The 10,517-nt window shown below is 46.8% G+C and overlaps 1 pseudogene; it reads right to left on the bottom strand.

Moving 5' to 3' along the window:
• Nucleotides 1-4,985: 4,985 nt before the first annotated feature.
• On the bottom strand, nucleotides 4,986-10,214 carry LOC119960675 (annotated as a pseudogene).
• Nucleotides 10,215-10,517: the final 303 nt, after the last annotated feature.

The raw sequence follows: 10,517 nt of genomic DNA, 5'->3' as shown, positions 1-10,517 counted from the left end.
ACTCTGGGAAGAGGCCATCTCATTCTCCGAGTGTGGGAGTAGAGTCAATTAGACATACACCCTTCTGAGACAGCAGTGTATTCATACTGGGGAGAGGCCAACCATCTGCTCTGTGTGTGTGTGTGGAGGGATTTACTCAGTCACACGATCTGCTGTTGGACAGTCATTCACTTGCCCTGCGTGTGTGTGTGTGTGTGTGTAGGGATTCACTGTCACACAGTCTGCTGTTCGACAGTCATTCACTTGCCCTGCGTGTGTGTGTGTGTGTGTGTGTAGGGATTCACTGTCACACAGTCTGCTGTTCGACAGTCATTCACTTGCCCTGTGTGTGTGTGTAGGGATTCACTCAGTCACACAGTCTGCTGTTCGACAGTCATTCACTTTCTCCATGTATGGAAATGTTTCAACTTACCTGATGAAAGTTCACACTGGGCTGAGACTGTTCACCTGCTCTGAGTGGGAAGCGACTCACTCAGCCGTTTAAACCTTTAACTCATCAATAAGTTCACACTGCACAGAGGGTGTGTGTGTGCTGCCTGGAAAGCTTCTGATAATCAATTTCATATTGATCAGAGATCCTGGATTTCATTTCAAATTGTTACAGTGTTGCTCCCCAAAAACTAAATATACCATGTGTTTTTACCGAATTATCCATATCACTTAATACGAGCTCGGAAACTAAGAAATAATGAGACATTTGTTCAATGTTTTTATTTCTATCACCTAACCTATTCCAGACAGAGACCATGAGATTACTGGATACTGACGGGAGGTCTCATGAGAAACATCTGTGAGCACGTTATTCTAATCTGATCAATCTGCTCAAAGGTAGACCTGGTCAGGAACACCGAGATTTTGTATTGATCCTTCTTGACTTTAGTAATGTATTCTTAACTTGTCAACACACTCTGGTTATTTATTTATCAAAGTGGAACACATGAACACATTAATTCACCTGGTAAATGATGTCATGCTCTTTAGTCAGTCTGTGTGATATGGTCACCACGTTTCTCATGTTTTGTAACTGAATATCTCCTCTCTTTCTTAAAAACTTCAGAATGTCTTTGTATTTAGTCCATCTCCTGACCCTCTGGCTCAGTGTCGAGAACATACATTGTCTGTCCTTACAGATTATTTATCTCTTCATGTGTAATCTTAGCCTCAGTCTGACCTCTGAGAATCTGTTTCTATTGTAGGTCCTTAGTTTTAATGTGTGTAAGTGACATTACTGTTGAATAATGTTTATTAAAGTTATTCAGATATTCTCTGCGTTGCCTCACTCTGTCTACATTCCCCATCACGAGAATCAATAAGGTTCTTACTTTTGTAGCCTTAGAGTTTTCTCTTGCTCAGTGCAAACATTTCTATTATATTCTTTCTCCTTGCAACTTGTTTACTTGAATTTCTGTAACACTGGGGCCTTTACACACACTTCCCCGAGGGGAACTCCGGAATTTTCTATATGTAAACTGTGGTCGCCGAAACCCGAGTGCAGCTCGCCCTCAACCTGTGCTCCGACATGGCGCTGCTCGTTAAATCTTCCCGCACCTACGTGAAAGAGGCAGGAGACGCAGACGTGACTGAGCAGTGCAAGCTGAAATCTTTCCTCGCCCGGCTCCTGAGGGAATGAAGGGGCCCGTGCTCCTCTTTTCCCTCCAAGCTCTCAATAGATGGCAGTGCAGGTGGCAATTTACTGCTGACATGGAGGTGACTACAGCCAACCTCAACATTAACAGCAGCTGGGACACACTCCACAGGTTCCAGAACTTCTCGGTCCTCTGTGACGGGAAGTATGCGGCGTACTTCCTGCAGGAAACCAACACCGCTCTGGGAGACAAAGCCACGTGGCTCCTGGAGTGGGGGGGGGGGGGGGGGGGGGGCGGTCTACATAAGTCACCTATCCTCACGTTTAGGTGGGTTGGCTATCTTGTTGGTCCCACATTTTCAGACGGAGATCTTGAGGGTCAAGGAGCCAGTGCCAGGTCGGTTGCTGCACCTGACGGTCCGCGAGGGGGGTGAGGTACCTCACCTTGTGAATGTCTACGCCCCCTAGGCTGGCCAGCAGCAGACGGCTTTCTTCGAGCAAGTATCCACTCTCCTTGGCATCATCGCTGCAGGCAAGTGTATCATTCCGGCGGGGGGAGGGGTTTAATTTCAATTGCACATTCGGGACAAAGGACCGCCTCGGTACCCTGTGCAGCTCTCGTGCGGTGGTGAAGTTAAGGAACCTGGTTGGGTTCTTTGACTGGTGGATGTCTGGCAGACTCTCCATCCTGACTCCAGCGTCTTCACTTTTTTGAGGCCTGGGCTCGTAGTGTGCAGAATTGGCCGCCTCTACATTTCAAGGTCACAGCTGCCGCGTTTCCATTATTTTTCTTTTTTTTAATTTAGAGCATCCAATTCATTTTCTCCAATTAAGTGACAATTTAGCGTGGCCAATCCATCTACGCTGCACATCTTTTGGGTTGTGGGGGTGAAACCCATGCAAAAACGGGGAGAATGTGCAAACTCCACACGGACAGTGACCCAGAGCCGGGTTTGAACCTGGGACCTCGGTGCCGTGAGGCAGCCGTGCTAACGACTTGTGCCACCGTGCTACCCTGCCCCATTTCCTGATGGCCTCTGTGCAGCAGGTGCCGTGATTGCACCACTGTCTGGTCTGGGTGGGTCTCACCCTCAGACGTGGTCTGCGTACTGGCACTTCAACAACCTGCTGCTGGAGGACGAGCGGTTCCTTTGGCTCGTTCATCGGATCTGGACCGGCTGGAGAAGGAAGCGGAGAGGCTTCCCCTCCCTGAGGTTATGATGGGACAAGACTCCCATGCCTACCTTCTGTCAGGTGTATGTGATGGGGTCGACAAGAAGTCCAAGGTTGAGGAGTTGGAAAAGGAGGTACGTGACCTGGAGTCATGTCTCAGTCAGCCTGATGAGGATCCGGCCCTGTAGCTGGTGTACTCGGAGAAGAAGTGCGCACTGCGGGATCTGCAACTTGTCAGGTCCCGTGGCGTGTATCTGAGGTCATAGATCCAGATCGTCATGGACCCCAGCTTTCCTACTTCAGGCAAAAATGCGCAGGGTCGGTCAGCTGTTCCTTACACTGCTGGCTGACGACAGGCCCCTCATCTCGGGTCAGGGCCCAAATTCAAAACATTTAGTGCCCATTTCTCCTGGATCTGTCCATCGAGTTTTGTGGTAGGACCTGCTGTAGATCAGCCCAGAAGGCGCTGGGAGATTTGATAACCCTCTCAGCCTGGGGGATCTGACCTGTGCCCACGCCAGCCTGTCCAGGGGCAAAACCCCCGGGCTGACCGTGCAGACTTTGAGTTTTCTGGAACTTCCTGGGGAACGACGATGCAGGGGTCCTGGGGGAAAGTCTGGCAACTGGGGAGATGCCACCATTCCCCTGCTGCCAGAGGGGGGGGGGGGGGTATCTCCCCCACCTTAAAAACTGGTGACTGGTCTCCCTCCTCAGCACAGATTACAAAATCTTCGCCAACATTTATTACCCATCCCTAATTGTCCTTGAGAAGGTGGTGAGCTGCTTTCCTGAACTGCTGCAGTCGGTGTGGTGTTGGGACACCCACTGTGCGTTCCTGAGGGAATTCCAGGAGTTTGACCCAGCGACAGTAAAGAGTCAGTCAAAGGGGAAGCACGGGAGCACAGTGGTTAGCACTGTTGCCTCGCAGTGCCAGACCCAGGTTCGATTCCAGCCTTGGGTGACTCTCATCCTTTGCAGCCTCCTTAAATCTACTTCACATATTACTTCCCTACCTGTATGAGTCATTCATTCAATCCCATCATCCAACACTTTCATACAGATTGTAAATGGTTGGGAGCCCAGCACTGATCCTGGTGACATTCTACTTGTCACATCTTACCCACCCAGAAATGGCCCATTTATACCTACTGGCTGCTTCCTATTCGCTAACCAATCCTCTATCCATGCTGATATGTTGCTCCTACACCATGAGCTCTTATTTTGTGGAATAACCTTTGATGTGGCACCTTGGGAAATACCTTCTGGAAATCTACATAAAGCACATCTACAGGTTTTCCTTTATTGACATCCCTTGTTACCTCCTCAAAGTACCTTGATAAATTAGTCACGATTGAGTCCCTGAACCTCATTTTCAAACTATATATCAAAAGAAAAATCAAATCTTCTCTACCCCAGGAAAGTCGAACAAATTAATGTATTTTCTGGTTGAAAGTTTATTGACGAAACTGAACATGGTTAAAAAAATCGAACAGAGAATTACTTGAGGATCAAAGACAACCCGAGTAAAAGGATGTTCACAATGTTCTGGTACCCCGTTCCTGTGACTCCCCGCTTTGGACACAGGGGCACCGAACCCTGGGGTCGCATCACCATCAGCCACTATCATCCTTGATTAGTTGGAGATCCATTTCTCAAGTCAGGCCTCCAGCACCTTCCCCTCTCTTTTGTGTACAGGCTCCTTTACTCTCAGCTAAATTCAGCCCTCAGCTCCATCACCTGGCTGTCATTGACACGAGCAGTACAGACAGAAAGGTGCACAAGGGAAGTCAGAATTTGTGGATTAGAACCTCCATAAAGGTCAGCAACTTCTTTAAAAAAAATTGAATTCCCAGTCAACAAATTGAAGAATCACACAACGGGACTTCACGTTTTATCACTTTTAATGCAACAAACAAACTAGATGCTACTGTAACCTACCCACAGAACTTTGGTATTTTAAAATAATAATAATCATTATTATTGTCACAAATAGGCCGACATTAACACTGCAATGAAATTACTGTGAAAATCTCCTAGTCGCCACAGTCCGGTGCCTGTTCGGGTGCCCACAGGGAGGATTCAGGATGCCAAATTCATCTAACAAGCACACCTTTTGGAACTTGTGGGAGGAAACCGGAGCATCTGGAGGAAACCCACGCAGACACGGGGAGAACGTGTAGACTCTGTACAACAGTGACCCAAGTGGGAGTTGAACCCAAGTGCTAACCACTGTGCTACCGTACCAAAGTTACGCAATCTAAATTTGAACTGCACGATTATAGTTACTCTGCCCTGCAAGTAGAAACTGAATCTCAGAACCAGTCCAAAGTGATGATTCATTCCCCAGGATTTACTTCCGTTCTTTTCTTTTCAAGTCAGGCAGCCTTTAATCCCAGAATTGTCTTTCACAGTGAAAGATTAGCCAGCTGCCAGAAAACCGAGAGTAGGCACAAATAGGCCATTTTCTGGCTGGCAAGATGTAATGAGTGGTGTGTCACAGGGGTCAGTGCTGGAGCCTCAACGTTTTACAATGACTTTGATGATGGGACCAAAGGTATGCTCACTTAGTTTGCTGATGATGCAGGCAAAAAGGAAAAGGAGGTGGTGTTGCTCGGATAATAAGGGACGGCATCAGAATATTAGTAAGGGTGGATCTCAGATCAGGAATACAAAACGTGGAATATGTTTGGGTGGAGCCAAGAAACAGCATGGGGCAGGAAACATTGGTGAGAGGTGTTATAGGCCACCAAACAGTAGGGGTAGTGTGGGACATGGTATTAATCGGAGATTAGAGAATAGGTAAAACATTATAGCATGGGTAAAATATTAAGGAGTGACTTCAATCTGCATATAGACTGGGTTAACCTAATGGACACTGATGCTGTGGAGGGCAAGTTTCTGGAGTGTGTTCGGGACAGTTATCTACAGCAGTAAGTTGAGGAACCAACTAGAGAACAGGTGCTTGTAGATCTAATATTATGCATTAAAAAAGGGCTAATCGATAATCGTGCTGAAAAATAACCTTTCAGGATGAGTGACCAGAATATTGAATATGAGGTATTCTAATCTGAAGCCAAGGTATTAAGTTTGAAGGAAATTATGACGGTAGAAGGGACAAATTAGCAGAGGTGGATTGGAGTAAATACATTAAAAGGTGTGACAGTCCACAGGCAACGGATAGACTTTCAATAATTATTACACACTTTACATTTCTTCAGAGCACAAAAACCCCAAAAGGTCAGAGAACCAGAGGAAGTGAAGTATTGTATAAGATTGAAAGAAAAGGCCGACAAAGTTATCAGAAATAGGAATAAACCTGAGGATTGTGAGGATTTTAGAATACAGCAAAGGACTAAGTCACTGAGAAAGCGAGGGAGAATAGAATATGAATGTGAAACAGCAAATTACATTATAATGGACTGTAAAAAGATCTATAGGTACGTAAAAAGGAAACGTTTGTCCATTCCAGATAGTCAGGAGAATCTAGAATAAGGAATAGAGATCTCTACAGCCACCTCGTTCAACACTCTGGGATGTAGATCATCAGATTTTGGGGATTTATTCACTTCCAACCCCATTAATTTCTCCAGGACTACTTTTTCACGAATTCTCATCTCTTCCTGTTCCTCGTGCTCACGAGTCCCTTGGTTTGCATGTGTTTTGGAGAAAGTTTTGCATTTTCATCCGTGAAGACAGACACACATTGTTCAGTTTCTCTGCCATTTCCTGACTCCCCATCATGAACTCTCCTGTCTCTGCCTGGAATGGACCCACATTTGTATTTGACAGTGTTTTCCTTTCCAAATACCTATAGAAGCTTTTCCAGTCGGTTTTTATGTTTCCCCCCAGTTTTCTCTCATATTCTATTGCTCTTAATCAGTTTCTTGGCCCTCCTTCTCTGAATTCTAAACCATTTCCCAATCCGCAGGTTTACTGATATTTTGACCACGTTCTGAACCTCTTCCATTGATCTAATGGAATCTTTAACTTTTCTTGTTAGCCAAGGTTGCATCACTTTTCTTGTTGGATTTTCGTTCCTTAAAGGAATCTATATTTGTTGTAAAAATGTAAAATAAAATTCGCAAAGATCCCATAGGCTGCTCTCGCCTTTGACCGAGAGCTGACTGGAGGTGATTTAACCCGAGGTTCAGTACACCTCAGGCGAAGGGACTGGTTGAGAAGGCGGGGCCTTCATGAATAAACCAGCCAGTTTGGGAGTTGAATCCTCACTGTTGGCATTGCTCTGCATCACAAACCAGCCGTCCAGCCAACTGAGCTGACCAACCCCTGATAAATATGTAATAATTCCTTAAATATTAGGTATTCCCCGTACCAATCAGTCTCCCAGTCCACCTCAAACAACTTGCCCCTCGTAACCCTGATAGTTTTCTTCTGTGCGGAACACCCAGATAAATTAAACAAAAGAACCATGTAACCACCAGGGCCCATTTCCATGGCAACGTGGCATGCTTTGCGTGGTTCCAAACAGAAATGGAAACTAAATATCTCCACACTTCCAAACACCCTTTCACTCTGTGATCCTTGTGCAATTTGAAGCCAGGTATTAGTAACAAGGTTCAAAGAGAATCAGCCAACTGGAGGCAAAGTGGTGAGACCGCCTAGTCCAGCAGAAAGAAACCCTCCGACCATCCCCACTGACCACCTGTCAGAATGAACAAAATGCTGTCCTGGGTGCAGAGCAGAAACAATAACAGCAGAATCCAACCCCTGTAATCAATTGTGAAATTGTTGGTGTCACAGCAGGTCTGATGAAACATGCAATCCCGTCTCACATTGAGAGGTGGACGGTGTCTCCTCAGTGTGAACTCGCTGGTGTGTCCGCAGGGTGGATGAATGACTGAATCCATGACCACACTAAGAGCAGCTGAATGGTCTCTCCCCAGTGTGAATTTGCTGGTGTGACTGCAGGTTGAATAACCGAGTGAATCCCTTCCCGCACTGAGAGCATGAGAATGGCTTCTCCCCAGTGTGAACTTGCTGATGTCTCCGCAGGTTGGATGAATCACGGAACCCTTTCTCACACTGAGGGCAGGTGAATGGGCTCTCCCCAGTGTGAATTCGCTGGTGTGTCTGCAGGCTGGATAATTGAGTGAATCCCTTCCTACACTGAGGGCAGGTGAATGGCCTCTCCCCAGTGTGAACTCGCTGGTGTGTCTGCAGGTGAGATAACCGAGTGAATCTCTTCCCACATGGAGAGCAGGTGAATGGCCGCTCCCCAGTGTGAACTTGCTGGTGTCTCTGCAGGTGAGATAACCGAGTGAATTCCTTGCCACACTGAGAGCAGGTGAACGGTCTCTCCCCAGTGTGAACTCGCTGGTGTGACTGCAGGTGTGATAACCGAGTGAATTCCTTCCCACACTGTAAGCAAGTGAATGGCCTCTCCCCAGTGTGAACTCGCTGGTGTGTCAGCAGGTGAGATAACTGAGTAAATCCATTCCCACAGTGAGAGCAGGTGAATGGCCTCTCCCCAGTGTGAACTCGCTGGTGTGTCTGCAGGGTGGATGACTGAGTGAATCCCTTCCCACACTGAGAACAGGTGAATGGCCTCTCCCCAGTGTGAACTCGCTGGTGTTTCTGCAGTTTGGATACTTCAGCAAATCCTTTCCCACACTGAGAGCAAATGAACGGCCTGTCCCCAGTGTGAACTCGCTGATGTCTCAATAGGAGGGAAGAATCACAGAATCCTTTCCCACACTGAGAGCAGTAAGGTGGCCTCTCCCCAGTGTGAACTCGCTGGTGTTTCTGCAGGTTGGATAACTGAGTAAATGCCTTCCCACACTGAGAGCAGGTGAACGGCCTCTCCCCAGTGTGACTGCGTCGATGAACCTCCAGCACAGATGGGACTCGGAATCCCTTCCCACAGTCCCCACATTTCCATGGTTTCTCCATGTTTTGGGTCTCCTTGTGTCTCTCCAGGTTGGACAATCAGTTGAAGCCTCTTCCACATACACAGTACGGGTATGGTCTCTCTCCGCTATGAATGGTGTGATGTTCTTCACACCATGTAATTGGTTGAAGCTCTTTCCACAGTTAGTTCACTGAAACTCTCTTACTTGGGTGTGTGTTGTGTGGGTCTCGGTGCTTTTCCAGTAACACTGATGTTTGAAATCTTTAGCTGACAGTTTGGACAAATAGTTCTTCTTGATTCAAAGGCCAATGATATTCAGGTTCCAATAAAAGTACTGACTGTCAGAACGAGACGCAACATTTGAGATTTCTGTCTGTAATTCCTCATCTAATATCCTGTGAAAACAATTGACAAAATTCATCACAGTCAGTACAGGATAAAAACTTAGAACAGACAATTCTAGTTTCTATGTCATATTTTTTCCTCTCTCTTATTCCCCAAAAGCTCTAGATCTCCATCCCAACACCTTCCCTCCTATCTCTTTTTAAAAATAAATTTAGAGTTCCCAATTCATTTTTTTTCCAATTAAGGGGCAATTTAGCATAGCCAAACCACCTACTGTGCACATTTTTGGGTTGTGGGGGCAAAACCCACTCAAACATGGGGAGAATATGCAAATTCCACACACCCAGAGTCGGGATGGGACCTTGGCGCTGTAAGGCTGCAGTGCCAACCACTGCACCACTGTGCAGCCTCTCCCCCTGTTGTATCAAATAATAAGAATATTTACTGGTGTCACAAGTAGGCTGACATTAACGCTGCAAAGAAGTTACTGTGAAAATCCCCTCGTCGCCACACTACGGCGCTATTCACCCTCCCTATTCTCCTGAAGATGCTGATTCAGGCTGATTGTCAGATCCATGCTCACAGCTTCCTGTCCAGGAGGTCACAACAAATATGAGCTGCAACCAAAGAGAAAATACTGGAAAATCTCAGCAGGTCTGGCAGCGTCTGTAGGGAGAGAAAAGAGCTAATGCTTGGAGTACAGATGACCCTTAGTCAAAGCTAAAAGACAGAGATAGTAGGAAAGATTTATGCATGAAAGATGACTCCATTCTCACTCCACAGTATAAAGAAGCTGACAGACCTGAACATTTATCCACATTTTATGTCTTTACTTCCGATTTCCAGCATCCGCAGTATTTTGCTCTAATTTGAACCTTCAGACCTCCTCCCACCCAGTCAGCTCAGTGGAATGTCCTCCAGCTGTTTAGTTTGGAAGTTGTCACCATCCGGGTCACTGTGACCCTGAGGCCCCGCCCACTCGTCTGGCCGATCCACGCATGCGCTACGCTGCCCGCCCAAACAAGACGGCGGCCGTTAACCCGGGCCTGTTCCCGGGAAAAAGCCCTGGAACAGAAAGCATCTGACGTGCAGGCTTCTGACGGGGCTTGCAACCTGCACCAGGTGTTTATGAAGTCTGGGCTCCCTCCCCACCCCACCTTCCGGCTCCATTCCTCTCTCCGCCCCAGCGACCCTCACCTGCCGAAAAAAGCCTCTCCCGCACGCGCAGTACTCGGAGCAAAGTGAAACTGCGCATGCTCTAGATACAACATTGCGCCTGCGTACTGGGCTCCTGGGGAGTGATCAGGGCAGATTCACAAACGCTAGGTATGTTGGGTAATAACAGCACCATTGAAACTCCAAATAGGCAGTAGAAGATGTATTTTGTTACATCGTTGAGATAAAACACAAATTCGTGTAAATGGGTGTTGTGTTATGCTCTATATCCCAAAGTGATTTAAATGGCTGTTCTAAACAAAAGCAAATTGCTGTGGATGCTGGAATCTGAAACAAAGAGAAAATGTTGGAAAAGTTCAAAAGGTCTGG

The sequence above is a fragment of the Scyliorhinus canicula genome, unplaced genomic scaffold (assembly GCF_902713615.1).
Source record: "Scyliorhinus canicula unplaced genomic scaffold, sScyCan1.1, whole genome shotgun sequence".
NCBI lineage: Eukaryota > Metazoa > Chordata > Chondrichthyes > Carcharhiniformes > Scyliorhinidae > Scyliorhinus > Scyliorhinus canicula.
Note: the sequence above shows the minus strand (reverse complement) of the source record. Positions and strands in the feature narration are given on the sequence as shown.